The sequence below is a fragment of the Crocuta crocuta genome, unplaced genomic scaffold (assembly GCF_008692635.1).
Source record: "Crocuta crocuta isolate KB4526 unplaced genomic scaffold, BGI_CrCroc_1.0 scaffold39, whole genome shotgun sequence".
NCBI classification, from domain to species: domain Eukaryota; kingdom Metazoa; phylum Chordata; class Mammalia; order Carnivora; family Hyaenidae; genus Crocuta; species Crocuta crocuta.
The window spans coordinates 3,820,546-3,836,537 of NW_027533334.1; the positions used below are offsets into that span (position 1 = coordinate 3,820,546).

Here is a 15,992-nt window from a genome sequence, read left to right on the forward strand (position 1 = left end):
TGGCGGCCGCGGTTCCGGGGTGGGCGGAGTTTGCCGCCTCTCCCAGAGTCCTGGTGCCGCCTGGTCCGCCCCCAGCGAACGTCACCACCGCCGTCCCTCTCATTATCCGACTTCTTCAGGTGTCTGCGGGTCAGCGTTGGTTGCCAGCCCCCATACGGGCTGGGCGTTTTCTTCAGACTGCCCCGTTTTCTTAGTAATATCCTTAATAGTTCACGTCAACTGATTCACGCTCTCCTGCCAGTCCCCTTCCATTTAATTCCACAAACGTTCGTGGAGCATTGACTGTGCACTAGGCATCCTGCTAATCTTTTAAGGATTTATCTACTGGAGCGAATTACTCCTTACCATGAGAGAACACGTTATCTAGTTCAGGAGTATGTGTGGCGTGGGATAAACATCACAATAGTTGAAACCACATTAGTTAATGGGAAACCATCGTCCTGAAAGGTTTCGGGAAAAAGTAAGGATGGGAGAAAGCATATCCTTTGGGAGGAGAAAAGGTAGCAAGGCGCTATTCCGAACCCTGCTTATTTCATTGGCTGGGGAAAATAGAGGGGTATTATTCTAGTTTCGAACATAGTTTTAGAAACGGTAGAGACCTCTGGGATTTTCTAACTTAGCCTTTTAAATTTGCAGATGAGGAAAGTGAAGAAGCAGAGGTTATAGGGGTGCTTAACACATGCGCATAAACGTATCTTGTTCAAGGTCCTGGTTCTGCTACTACCTGTGTGACCTTAACCCTCTGAAGTTCAGCTGCCTTCCCTGTGAAATTGTGGCAATGAGACATCTTTTAGAGATATTGTGAGGATTAAAGGAAGTCTGCATCTAGCACAGTGGCTGGCACATAGGAAACACGCAGTGAGTGATCACCAGTATTAACGACTCTTACGGGACCCAGGTTTGCTGAGCTATCCTGTGCATTTTCTGCTCTTGTGGCCCTGTAGAAATTCGCCACAGAATGTCTCAGAGCCTCAGTATTATATCGGACAGAAAGTAACGACCAACCAGACTATCCCCACTCTGATGCTTTTCACCAGTTCTGGAGGAAGTTCAGGCAATTCCAACAAACCAGTTCTGTAACACAGCTTTGGAAACATGTGAGGAATTCCAAAAGCTTTATCTGGCATCACAAAAATGGAGCTGAAGGCAATATCTGCTTAGCTCTGCACTGTCCAATAAAACCTACTTTGGTGATAGAAATGTTCTTCTGTGCTGTTGATATGATACCTACTAGCCTTATGTGGCTATTGAACCCTTGAAATGTGGCTAGTGTGGCCAAAATGGAATTTTAAAATTTATTTCACCTTAATTACAATTTAAATACACATGAGAGGTTGGTAGCAATTAGTTTGGACAGTGCAATATTAGGGTCTGCATTTGAAACCTTTGGGGGGTTTTGTTTGTGTGTGGCCCCGAAACAGAATTTTCATCCCACTTTCTTAAATTTTAAACTCAAGGGCATCCACTTCTGGCTTCCCGACACTTTCCAATGTTTTAAACACCATATTACACTTGGGAGGCAGTGTAACGTAGTGCTCAATAAATGCCTTAATTATTACTAGGTCTAGCGTATCTCAGTTAAAAAGGTAGCAAGCACATTTAATATAAGCAGGGCATGATTGCTTTCTAATGGCTTCTAATAGTTGGAGAATGTATTTTGGAAAAAGGGGACACTCCCTTTTCTATACTGCACGTAGGAGCATGCTAAATATGTCAGTGTGTATAACAGAGATGCCACACTTTTCCCTCCATTTCCAACTATATACTCCCCACCAGGAAGTGCCTTCTAAGCTTAAAGGCACTGAAAAACTGCATAGAGAACATCTATATTTTTCCTCACAATTTTTTCAAGGGTAAAAAGATACATGTTTTAATTAAACAAAGTGGGAAACGTATTTCAAACTAATAGCACAATAGGAATCAAAATCATTTCACCTGGGTGTCTCTGTTGATTGAGTCTAGTCATGATCCCAGGGTCATGGGATTGAGCCCCTAGTCAGGCTCTGCACTGAGTGTGGAACCTGCTTAAGATTCTCTTTAGGGGCACCTGGGTGGCTCACTTGGTTAGGTGTCTGACTTGGGCTCAGGTCATGATCTCATGGGCCTAAGTTCAAGCTCCGCCTCAGGTGCTGTACTGACAGCTCAGAGCCTGGAGCCTGCTTTGGATTCTGTGTCTCCCTCTCTGTCTGCCCCTCTCCCACTCATTCTCTCTCTCTGTCTCTCTGTCTCTCTCTCTCAAAAACAAATTAAAAAACACTAGGGGCGCCTGGGTGGCTGAGTCAGTTAGGGCATCCGACTTCTGCTCAGTCATGATCTCATGGTTCATGGGTTCGAGCCCTGCGGCGGGGTCTGTGCTGACAGCTCAGACCCTGGAGCATGTTCTAGATTCTATGTCGACCTCTCTCTCTCTCTCCTCCACTCCCCACCACTCGTGCTCTCTGTGCCTATCAAAATTAAATGTTAAAAAAAAATTTTAACATTTAAAAAACTTTTTAAGATTCTCCTCTCTGTATTTCTCCCCCACTCGAGCTCTCTCTCTCACACATTAATAAAAAATGTTCATTCATTTGATCTACATTAGAGTGGAAGTAATTCAAAAGATAGGAAAATATCCTATGTCCGTTATATGAAAATATGTTCATTATATCATAATGTCTGTTTTCATCAACAGCAATATCAATTAAAGATTTGATTGAAGGACTAAACCCCCTATAAAGGTGAAGTGTTAAAAACGGTTTGAAGTTTATATGGTGAATATGGAGTTTAACATTCACAATTAATGAATAGAATACAATAGACCAGTGGTTCTCAATCGGAGGACATTGGCAATGTCTGAAGATGTTTTTGCTTGTCACATCCTGTGAGGAAAGGGATAGGACAGGTATCTAGTGGGTAGAACCTAGGGCTGCTGCTAAACATCCTACAATGCATAGGAGAGTCCCCACGACAAAGAATTATCTGACCCAAAATGTCACTAGTCCTGAGGCTGAGAACCCTAGACTAGATCCATGATATTCTCAGATTCTGAAGTTTTACTTCCTTTATTTTTCCTTATGTAGTCTCTATGCCCACTGTGGGGCTTGAACTCACAACCCAGAGATTATGAGTCATGTGCTCTACCAACAGAGCCAGCCAGGCATCCCATTAGATTCCCAAATTCTTGATTACCAATATGGTATATAATACTCTGAGTTTTTCATCTGTAAAATTGAGACAGTAATATCTACCTCTATTGTTGTTGTAAGATTTAAATGGAATCATGTAATATTATACTCACATTGTCACTTTGGGTTGTCAGCCAGGCTCACCTACTAGCTAAGAGATTGATTCCCATATGCTACCCTCCTAGTGAATTCCGGACTCATCATAGTCACAAATTTCTGCATATTATAGTCCTTGCTTGAGAAGAATAGATAAACAACACAATTTTTTTTAAATCAATAAATGCCAACTATTTAATGAATAATGGTTTTTTTAAACAGGTTTTCATTTATTCCTATTATAACAAATAATAGATATTAATTATTAATAATAAGAAAGTCTAGATAAGCAAAAATAAGAAAATAAACATCACCTGTCATTCTACGACTCAGGGAAAATCAATTGGGTACATCCTTCATGAATTTTTCAATTCAGATATATGCACATATGCAACCTTTGCCATAGGCTCAGAGCAGCAGGTGTGGAATGTCTTTGTCTAATCTTCCCCAGAGCAAGAGTCAAGGACATCCATCCTCCTAGTGCCTCAGCTGGGCTGTCGACAAAGGGATGTCTGACATTGTCTCCATTCCACTCCCTGCTGTTAACCTCGGTCACCTGTAGTGACTTCTCATTCATAAAGGTTTTTTTTTTTTTCCTGAGCCCCATAATCATACATATAACAACAGCAATTATAGCTGGACTTCTAAAGCACTTAGCTTTGTGCCCAGGACTGTTCTGTGTGCTTTGCATATATTAACTCATTTAATCCTCAAAATAACCCTTTGAGACAAGTACTGTTATTCTCCCCATTTTACATATGAGGAAACTGAGGCATATGTAACTTGACTAATTAGTCAAGTGGCAGTTCTAAGTTCTGAACCCAGGCTGTCTGGCTCCTGAGTCCATGTTCTTAACCTCTGCAGCATAAAGCTTTTCTTCACACTCTGAGACATACATACTCCTTTTATACTCTGAATTCTCATGGCATTTTTATGGCATTTAATTTCACCATTTATCAACCTAACCAAGACCACCTTTTACTCAGTCTTCAATGTGCATTGTACGTGGTAAGCATCCAATAGATGATTAAATAGATTTTATAATTAAAGGAAAGGCGGGATTTTCAAACATTTAATGACAGAGGGGAAAGAAAGAGATTAATGACTAATTACACCTGTCAGCTCCCTTCTTCCATTCCCTGCATTGTCGGTCCCTGAACTAATAGAAATTATCATGTTTGTCATTATCTCCTTGGAAATGTTATGAAAGGTTCCTGGGAGCAGCAAATGTTCATGGAAGTAGGAAGATAAAATATATTTTTTTAAAAAGCTGTTCTGTACTGGGGCACCCACTCTTGATTTTAGCTCAGGTCATGATCTCATGGTTTGTGAGATCAAGGCCTTGCATCAGCTCTGCACTGACAGCATGGAGCCTACTTGGGATTCTTTCTCTCTCTCTCTCTCTTTCTCTCTTTGCCCCTCCCCCCTCTCAAAAACAAATAAACTTTTAAAAAAGCAATTCAGTCCTTTCACCTGTATTTCAAGATTTTGTTCCCTTTATTATTACTTTCTAATTTGCTCATTTCAACTTTAGATAACACAGTGGGAAAAATTTTGAACAAGCACTATTCTGTAGTGGCTGGCTATGAACAAATCAATTTAATTTTTATCTTATTTACACTAACAGCCTAAAAGTAATAGCACAGGAAGTTAGCATTCAGTGGTTATAATGAACCAATCAGTTAAATTTTTTAAGAAAAGGAAAAAAACAGGTCCCAAAACCGCTGATAATAATCATAAGCATGTTCTCTTTAGGTCCTCATTTATTGTTACATCTAATTCCTCAGTTTACAAACACATATCTTTCAAAGCAGTTAATAATACAATGGGTTTACTGAAGGGAAGCTGTGTTAAAAAAAATTAACAAATAATGAACACTCATTTTGAGTGCCTTTTCAATACTTTTATGTCAGCCCTCACTATTTTATTAAATGTATTTATTTATGTGACCCCTGTAGGAAATAAGTCTTCCTGGGTCTCTCACATTTCTGCATGTCTTATTAGTAGAGGTACTAACTTCCCCAGACTGTCTTTTCAGGGATGTTTGTATAGCACACAGCATCGGAACATAGCGGTAACGTCTCCTTCTGAAGTGCTGGATAGCCACACATACTGTACCGTATGAAAGATTTGGGTTCCTTAAGCTCAGGGTTGCTCTCCTGTAATGAAATCGATTGTGTGTCCCCCCATCCATCGGGTCCATCCATGTCCCTGCTGTGGGAATTAGGGTGGGGGAACTGATACAAATATGCTGGTGCCCCCACCCTATACTGTGCTGTGAGTAGAAGTCCTGTCTCTGACCCAGGGGTCTTGTGTCTCTGACTAGCATCCATGAAACTCTGACAGGCCAGGCTAACTTGTGATGTTCAGTCTCAGACCCTTCCCAGTTCTCAATAGTGTTTGTGACAGGGACGACGGACTACATCCCAGACACAGCTTTCCGGAAAAGAAAGGATGAGGATCTCATGGGCAGATTAATGGATTTTGCAAGATGTCCACGAAAACAGATAATAAGCCAAATTGTATGGTCCCTGGGAATCGGTTGTAGGCTAACTTGTATGTCTGCTGAGCAATAAATGGCTCTCTGCTTTATAGCCTGTTGCCGAGGAGTCACTGGGGAGGTGGCTGCAAGCCATGCCGTGTCATAGACTAGCTGGGGCCATGGTTGCCGGGCGGCCCACTCTCCTGCAGGCGGAGGCACTTCCTCACCATTCTGACAACAAGCCTCAGCTGCTCCCTTTATAATGACTACGATGTTGTTCTGGGTGAGCAGAAGCCCTCGCCCCCCACCCTAATCAAAGAACGGCTACAGAGATGATAAGGATAATGAACGCTTGGTTGAGCTCACTATTCGTCAAGTCTCCCTAGAGTGGCCTGTGGGGGCCAGAGTGGGGACATAAGAAATCACGGTAAGTTTATAAGAATTCCTTATCCTTCTTGCACGGTTCTTCCAGATGAAAGGTCCTAGTGAGCACAGAGAATGACTGGGGAAAGGTGAAGGGGTAGCCACTGGAATGGGACACACAGATTTTGTGTTGGAGGAAGGAGAACAACCCAGCACTTAGGCAACTAGCACCATAGACCTTAGCAGGTATGGAGGAGGAAGGACCTTGAGGATCTTTGTCATTTAGATCATCCCCAGAGACTTCCTCAGAAGTCTCTTTCTCAGAAGAAGGAGAGCATCTTATTGTGATTCTCTTAAACTTTCCCAGCACTTTGAATTTAATTGACCGCTTTCCCCAGCCAGTTGGCTCTAAGAACAATCGGAGGTTTGATCCCCATCCCCTTAACCTTACCGCCATGTTTATCTGAAATAGCAAGGAATGGTCCCAGCTCCTTCATCTACACAAAGCACACCTCCGGATGTCTTTCCCATTCCTCAAGTCATTGCACAGTCATTGTCTAGTCATTCCAAGAAGTCGCTAAATGCTACCTGCCCGGTGACATGGACAAACGGACAATTTTAGTCTGACTGCCCTCAGGCAGCTCTTACGTAAACAAGACTAGACTCAAGTATTCCAAGTGACATGAGAACTCCAGGATTTAGCAGCTGGGGGGGTGACCACATTAGGAGCACCTTCAACCTGTGCCCACTGAATGATGTAGGTTTATCTTGCAGGGGCTCTAACAATTATAAACAACACTTTCTTCCCAGGGCCCCCATGTACACCCCCAGGACTGCGTTGCTTGCCTGGAATCTAGGCATTATCGAGACTTACAATTAATATCATAATATCACTTTATTTGTGGGGGAGGGAAAGTATGGTTAACACAAATTAACATCTCACAAAATATTCTTGGCATAACTGATTCTCTGGGGCCCATGGGAGTTTTGTGATTATCAGGAGTGAGCTAGATAGAGGGAAGATTGTAAAGCATGATCTTAGGCAGACTGGGTTAGGCAGGGATTCAATGCACCAAGTAAGGTGGTCTGGGCTCTGTCACTCACTACTGTGTCTGAATCTCAGTGTTCTCATCTATAATGCTCGCAATGGGCTTATTAGGAGGATTAAATGAGATAATGCACTTAAGCAAGCACCTGGTGCCCATTGAGTTCCCACAAAATGCTAGCTATAATGATCATTATCATTTATAAATAAAACTGGAATGCAAGAAAGGGAATTGAGTCTCAAAAAGCCAGTAGCCAAGTTCCCAGAATAGTAGATGATCTGTTAAGCACAGGGTGATGGTCATGAATCTCAAAATGGTGAGCTAGAGGGTCTCATATCTCTGCTCCCTAAAGGGTGATCTCAGAAACTGGAATAGAGTCCTGAGCCTCCAGGAAAAAAAAAAAAAAAAAAAACTGCTGCAGAAGCTGAATACAAGCAGTATCTAAAGAACCGTGTGAATAATCATAACCTATTTTCTGTTAACACACATGAACACACACAGACACGTACACTGTTAAAACTTTTTAGCCTTCACTTTTTTAAATTACTTTTTTAAATCTTTATTTATTTTTGAGAGAGAGACAGAATGTGAGCAGGGGAGGGGCAGAGAGAGAGGAAGACACAGAATCCAAAACAGGCTCCAGGCTCTGAGCTGTCAGTGTACAGCCCAATGTGGGGCTCAAACCTACAAACTGTAAGATCATGACCTGAGCTGAAGTTGGATGCTCACCTGACTGAGCCACCCAGGTGCCTGATAGCCTTCACTTTTTAAAAATGTTTTTTAGTTCTTTATTTTTGAGAGATAGAGCACGAGTAGGGAAGGAGCAGAGAGGGGTGGGGGACAGAGGTTCCAAAGTAGGCTCTGCACTGACAGCAGTGAGCCCGTGTGGGGCTTCCCTGAACCAAAGTCAGATACTCAACCGACTGAGCCACCCAGGGTCCCTAGCCTTCCCTCTTAAAGGTTAAATTCACATTAAGCATCCAGATTGCACTAAAACAATCCTTGACATTAATAACACCCTAACAATATCAATTTACTTACAGAGCATCCAGATATAGCTATTATTGTATAAAAGCAGATGAGATGATCCATCTTTTGGATTAAAAAATAATAATCCTATAAAATTAAATCCAGCTTATATGACACTACCAAATCCACCATGGCTTATAAATTGTTTTTCCCCTGGCTGCCCTATTTACTAACTGTATGATCTTAGAGAAATATCAAATTCCTAACTTGTTAAATGATATGCATGTTAGCACCTCATAAGTTTTGAAGTTTGAGAACATGGAAGTCAGGGTGCTTTGAAAGCATGCTTGCTATATAATTTGTATTATAGTTATGATTATTACATACAGTTTCCAACCAGGCTTTACAAATATCCAATCCAAATGGTGTACCTATACCAGTGCATTCATTGAGAAAATAAAATACAGACACACACACACCAGCAAAGGGAGTGAGTACAATGCAGAAATAAAAGGGTGAATTAGGAAAGGGAGGTGAAAACTAACCGGATATAAATGAAAATGACATTGGCAACATGAAAGCAAACAGGAGTGTTCCTGCTGGTTGGAATTTAGACCCTATTTCTTTACTTTAGACAGTTAAATAAGAGCTGTGGCAAATTAAGATTTTCTTCCAGTATAAATTCAGCAATCCAGAGGGAAAGAATAGTCTCACCCTACACCTGTAAGCTTCTGAGTATGATAAATTATAAAGAAATTGGGGCAGGAGGTATTGGTGATGGGAAAGGATAAGAATGAGCAAATATTTTCAATCCATTAAAAAACAGCTACCTGATAATTGTATGTGATTACATTCCCAAATAAAACAAATACCTTCAAATTTGGAATTTGGAAACACTGTTTGATTCACCTTTTCCTCAGCAGTTGATAAGCTTAATTAAGCCCAGAAGGGAAAAGTTTCACAATAAGTTCCCTCTGTACATACGGTTCTTTGATAACAACTCTAAAACACTGTTTGGGAGATCCTAGCAACTACTTTACAAATATCAGAAGATAAATCACCAGTTCTTTAACTTGATGATTCATTAGATGCTTTAAACAAAATTGTACCTACCTACTCCAACCACACCCTTACGGTACCCTCACTAACTCCCATGGAGCTCGTACTAGAACCCCCTACGCTTCTTGTTAAAAACTGCAGGTAACTAGGGCCATGAAAAAAACCTGAATTTGAATTCTAGGGATTGTGACTTGGGTTTCTGTACGCTAATAGAACTTCACTACATTCGATAAATCTGTGCACTAGAACTGGTTCAGTAGTAAATCTGAATCTCTGTGCATAGTTGTATTATTCATGCAGCATTTAGGGTGTACATTCATCCAACAAATCCATAAGTGTCTACTATGTATCCAACTGTACTAAAAACACTGCTGTCACTTTTTGGAGTGTCTACCACCGACTAGATTAAAAAGCCCTTTCAGATAGGGATCCTCAGCAAACATTTCTTTGTAATCCTAGACACTGATAAGATAGACTCCGTTTAAGAGTTACCCACCAAGGGTTCATTCCCCCTCCTTCCTTTCTAACAGAATCCCAGTTTTGTCCAGGGACTCATCTGTATAGCCAAGTATTTCAGAGGAAATTGTCAGGAATGAGTCTGATTCCTCTGAAGGTAATGCCATTAACTCTTACTAAGATTGTGTCAGGCATTTGCATGTGACCTGATTCTGGACAATGAGGCATGAGGGGAAGTCTGCTGGAAGGCTTTGGCAAAGTTTCCTGCCTCCCCCAAGAAAGCTACAGGAAGAGGTGGCCTCTCTTTTTCCTCCAAATAGCTATGCTTCTGCCGTGATATCTGGAACTGTGGCAGCCATCCTGTTACTTCTCTGAGGAAGAAGTAACTGGGACAGCAGAGAGGAGAAATGGGAAATACTTGGTTCCTTAATTAATTATTTTTGTTGAGCCTCTAATCAACCAATGGCGACATCTACTCTACCTCAGAACTTCCAATTCATTGAGAGAGAGACAGAGACAGAGAGACAGAGTGAGAGCAGGGGAGGGGCAGAGAGAGAGGGAGACAGAATTCTAAACAGGCTCCAGGCTCTGAACTGTCAGCACAGAGCCCGATGTGGGGCCCGAACCCACAAACCGTGAGATCAGGGCCTCAGTCAAAGTCAGATGCTTAACTGGCTGAGCCACCCAGGCACCCTGAGTCTGCATTTCTGTATTTGCAGCCAAAGCACACTGATGGTTCTAGATGATGTTGACAATGACTGGAAAAATAAAATGATAGGCTTTCCCTATTCACAGATGGCACTACTGACCCCAAGTGAGGTTTATTTGTGGGACTGTGAATGAAAACATCAATGCAAGATGTATAATCTCCACAGAGCTACCCTCTTTCTCCTAAACCCCTGTCACCTCTTCATGTGCCTTTCAGACAAAGGAAAGTCAGGAGAAGGTGAGGGGCTCCCAAAAATGTCTAGTGGCCACCACTGCCCTCTTGGTTTTTGGCCACTTCCTCCCCACCCCTTGGCTTGAATCTTCCTCCTCTCGGCTTATCTGACCCTTGCTTACTGTGTCACTTTTCTTCCTTACACGTCAGCACCATTCTCCCTCTCCTTCAATGGCTCCCTTCCCTCTACCCACAAAAGATAAGTGTTTCCAGAGAACATTCTCCATTTTTTCCATTCTACTAGTTTCTGACTGCTTAGCAGTTTCACCTAGATATTATCCTCTAATCAAAATCAGTGTGTTCAAAGTCAGATTTACCCATTTCTATCTGAACACCATCTCCTTTATCTGGAAATGATACTATAATTTTTTCAAGATCAAGACCTTGATTGCGATCCTCTTTGATTTCTCCATCTTCCCCATAATTTTCGCCTGGCTCCAAGTCCTAACAAGCCCTCTTGCATAATTTGTCTCTCACACATCCTTTCCTTCTGTTCTTACAGTCACTATCCCGGTTCAGGCTCTGACTTTATCACTTCAGACCTGGAATACCACAGTATCTCTCTAATGCATGCCTCTCTCTCTGTGCTTGCCCCCTGCCCTGAGCCCAGTCCTTCCTGCATCTTCCAGAGCACCTCCCCAGTCAGAAACCTTCAGTGAGTTTCCACTGCCTTTAAATTTATGTCCAAACTCTCTGGCCAAACAAGGCTCCAAAATGAGACCCGCAGTTATCTTTCCAGGCATGGCTCCAAATATGCCTGTCTACAAACTCAATACAAACAAGCAAATTTACTCCTCCTTTTCCACGTACTCCTTACAGTTTCCTTCCTTCAGCCTTGAGTTTACACCGGACTATCCTTTGCCTCCTCTCTGTCTCCAACCTCCAAAATTGAACCTGTTTTCCAAGGCTCAAGTAAGAGTCAGAAAGTGTCCCGATTGCCTCATATGGAAGTTATTCATGAAAGTAATAATGATGATTTAAAACAGTAAGTACTATTCAATGAGTGCCTACTCTATGCCAGTCACTTCTAAAATGTGGATGATAAAACCTACCTAATGGTGTTATTATGAGGAGTCAATGAGCCAATGTACATACAAGGCTGAGACCAGATCCTGGTATAAGTGGAAGGTGCCCAATACAAATGGACTGAATTGTCACTAATTATGCCATTTCAATGGCAATAATGCAATAAGGTTTTGCTACAGTCAAAATGCCATGTCTTGGATACTCAAAAGAGAATGAATGTGGAGGAAGTGGCTAAGATTGGGGGAGGGGGGAAGGAGAGACCCAGTTATAGTTCCTCACAGCACCCCAGCACAACTCTGCCAGTCTTAGGCAAATAATTATGTCTTTGTTTCAAATCACATATATTGTCTGGTGATATGCTTGCTCTTCAGTGTGTGTGTGTGTGTGTGTGTGTGTGTGTGTGTGTGTGTGTTTCATAGCCCTTCACTTCCTTGTTCTGGGAGCTAAAATGCAGAACTCAGAGAGCATTAGGAAAGAAGTTCTTTTCAATGTGATTAGAGGTATAAAATCATATGGGAGACTAAAGGGAAAACTCTTTTCTGGTGAGCAAAAGCTCCTCATAAATTTTTATCCCCTTGAAAATAAACAACAAAGTTTCCCCCTCGTGCTATATTTATTCTGGCTGTTTCTCAAACCAAAACACAACTTAAGAGACCGTTACTACACAGGAATGTTAAATACGTAGCTTGCATGCTAAGCCTGTGACAGTCCTTACTCACATTCCAACGCTAGGAAATTAGCAATTTAAATCTCTCTTTGAAACATACTCAGAACATCCCCCCAAATCCCAAACTGCATTCGGTTACACTAAGGTTAGAACATTATGCTTTGCATAATAAGTATTTGTTAATAAATAAATATCTCACTCTTTTAAAACTAAGATAGGAAGTGTAGTTAGAATTCAGACCTGCTTCAAAAGATTCATTTAGTCCAAGGAAAGACCTGACCTGGTGCTTTGAAATATATGGGGCCATACATTCATGAATGACACAGGATTTAAAATTCCTGGAGGGAGAAGGTCCACCTACCCCAGTAGGGGGCTGGATTATAACACACAGGGATGCAATCTCCATTTCTTGGGAATGCAGGTACAAATTAGCATGTCAAGGATAGCTGAGTTATTCCCTGGAAAGCTCCAGCGTTCTTTTCCATCCCAACATTCTTAGAGTCAAGACTCTCTGTGCTGGTTTTAGCCCCACATCGCCTGGGGTGCTTGTGAAAAATACAGATTCCCACGCTCAACCCAAGGCCTGAAAATCTGCATTTTTAACATCCACATCTCGGTTGACTCATCCTTTAATCCACATCACTTTGCAGAGAAGGTCGTCTGATCTTTGTTTGTTTGTTGTGGTAACAGATCCTCTGGCTTTCTCTTTTTTGAAGCACGTCCTTCTGTCCTTCGGGGGAGCTGACGATTCCCCAGGTGCGGTGCTAACACCTGGCTCTGTCCTCGGAAGCAGATCTTTCTCATCTTTTTCCCTCATCAGTATTCACCTTTTCTGCTGCCCCCTTTCTTCGGTAGGGGTGGAGTGGGTGAAGCTCTTCTGATGCCTGTTAAAGGAAATCAGTAACAACTACTCACATGAGCTTTTATATGTGACTTTCAATGCCTTCATTATTATTATTCTGTTCTTCCATGGACCTCTTTTCAGAAGATGGTTTTAAAGGCGTAAAATAAAATACAAAGGAAACCAATTATATTGAAACACTGCTCTCAAAATATGTTTTGAAATGTGAAATAGTAATGAGTTCATCTTTACTGATACATCAGAAAACAAGATGTAGAGGCATGTCTAGTTTTCTTAATTTGAAAATATAGTGAGCATTAATGATATCTTGAAATATTCACAGCAGCTGAAATGTTATACGAAAATATCCATGATTTCTATTGGTGACAAAGTCTTAGGTGCCGCTAAGGTTTGTTGACTACATTCACAATTAAAATTTCAGTTAGGTGAGAATGCAGGTAAAGATATAATTTTTTTCTTCATCCAAGTTCATGGGCCCCCTGAATTCAAGTGCCTTGGGCCTTGGGTCCAGGTTAAGAAATCTTGCCTTAATCAAATGATTTGACTAAGTGTGGAAAGTTTAGTCACTGTGGCTGGCCAGTACAGGCTCTTCCTACACAAATAGGGTGTGTTTGAGTGTTTTAGCCATAAGACTGACAGTCACCCACTATATTGCCTGTCAGTTAGTAAGGGATTACAAATGTTTTGAAAGCTTCTCTTCCTTGGGTGTTTATTTGTCCTATGTCCCCTGGAGGCTTTACCAACTCCAGTTATGCCCCTAGGCCTTCTCACCCTCATCCTATCACTCTGTGGAATCTTCTTTGGCTCCCAGGACCTTACTGGGCCAGGCCCCCTTTCCCCTCCCCCATTCAGCTTGATGCCTGTTCGTCTCCCTCCTCTTGGGCTTCTACTTTCCATTGTGTCCCCTACAAAGTTCCTGTCCTCCTGTCCCCTCTGGGAGTTTTACAAAATCCTTCAGCGGTCTAGTCCATGAGAGATACGGGAAAATACCATTTCTGTTGCCCCACTGATCCGTCAGCTTTGGAAAACACTTGTTTCACCCGGTAGTCACAGGCATTAGTGACAGACACGTCAGCAAGTTATTTGGCTGAAGCCTCAGTCCACACCAAAGCACTAACCAGGCCTGCCTCTCTCCAATTGAGTGCCAAGCCCCCAACCCACACCCACATATCAACAGTCAGTTGATATCAGAGAAAGAATTTTCTGTGTTTACACAGAAGGAAATTTAGACAAAAGAGGCTCAATAACATGTCTAAACACAAGAATAATAAACATATTATTATAGTTATTAATAAGTATTGACACAATAATAATATTATTATCGCAGAGTCCGTAGTTTTTCGCTTCTATTCCCTGGACACAGATTTTGAGACAAGGAACATTCATTAGGGAGCGTTCTCAGGAAAAATCATTAGGAGAATAAGGAAGGGGGGCAGAAAAGAACCAAGTAAGGGAGTGACACCAAGCAGCGGCGACTTGGGGACGGGTAGGTCACACCTCAAGAGTTGTCCCAATCGAGGAGAGGGATGGGAACATTTCTATCCCCATTTCTGCCAGTGGTCCATTACGGGCTCACCCTTCAGGTTGTGGAGGGGTGATCACCAGGGAGGCCTGGGGCTCTGGAGCACAGGTAGAGCAGGCTCTGACAGAAATGGCGCAGCTGGTGGGGAAAGCACACCCAAGGTCAGTGCACTCTGACAGCCTCTACCAAGGGGACCCCAAGGAAGGAGCAGCATTATAAAAGGAAACAACACATAGGGCACCTGGGGGGCTCAGTCAGTTAAGCAGCTGACTCTTGATGTCGCCTCAGGTCATGATCTCGGGGTTCATGAGCTCAAGCCCCATGTCGGGGGGGCTCCATGTTGATAGCACAGAGCCTGCTTGGGATTCTCTCTCTGTCCTCTCTCCCCCTGCCCTCTCTCCCCCCTGCCCTGCCTCAAAATAAATAAACTTAAAAAAAAAAAAGGAAACAACATATAGCTCTGATTTTGCCGTTTTGTATGTGCATGGATACCAAACATATCATTCCCTGCTGGAGAACAAGCACCAGGAAGGGAGTACCAAGCACCACTCTTCGAGTCAGGAGGCTTGGGTTGCGGTCAGGGTTTGCTCTGCAGCGTGACCGTGTGGGAGTCCGTCAGTCCCTCTGGCCCTCAGCCTCCCCTCAGGACCCTGTGCCACCTCAGAGGCAGCAATGAAGAAGCCAAGTAAACCCTTGCTGGCTGACTAACACGGTAGTAGTTCAGCAGCGTAGGAATTGAGGTCAGGGCTAACCTCCAAGCTCCCTTCCTGCTGGGTCTTTAACAGCGAGGCTGCCTCTCGGTCTCCGTGTTTCTGTTATTCTTCTGGGGGGAGTTTCCTTTCGTGTCTGTGATTCAGCTCTTCAAAGGGAACCCGTGACAGTCATGTGAGAGGTGTTTAATTTTGTTCAGTTTAATTGTACATTAGCCACAGGGGTTACTAGATGACTCTGCTTTTCTGAGGAAAACTTTTTCGGGATTTTTTTTCTAGAGGACTGAAAAGAGGGGAACATAAATGACTATTTTCTCTGTAAGTATCCACGTTGGAATAGAGGAATAACAAAGAGAGGCTTTTTGTCCAAAATATGTGAATAAATGACTGCCCCGCCCCCCATTCTCAGGATGAGGTTTACACTGTTAGACTTGTACTCCAGTTTGGTGGAGTTTTACAGTCGGTTTACACCTAGAATGAACGTTGTCAGTGCTGTTACGTGAGGCAGAAGCCGGGTGAGGGAGGCGACTTCTGTGACGTGGTAGACACAGCAGTGGGCCTCCCAGATCCCTCTTCAAGGAGGTATGTGCTGTCGGCTGGAGGGTGTGCAGTCAGCAAACAGCCTGGCTG

At 42.6% G+C, this 15,992-nt stretch overlaps 1 long non-coding RNA gene across 3 annotated transcripts in view; it reads left to right on the plus strand.

Moving 5' to 3' along the window:
* The first annotated feature begins 5,965 nt into the window (after nt 1–5,965).
* The window catches only part of LOC144218330 (uncharacterized), a 28,615-nt gene continuing 18,588 nt past the window's right edge, over nt 5,966–15,992 (plus strand). For all 3 annotated transcript variants that reach the window (XR_013331116.1, XR_013331114.1, XR_013331115.1), the window contains exon 1: nt 5,966–6,169. This is a non-coding gene — a long non-coding RNA (uncharacterized LOC144218330). The remainder of the gene's footprint in view (nt 6,170–15,992) is intronic.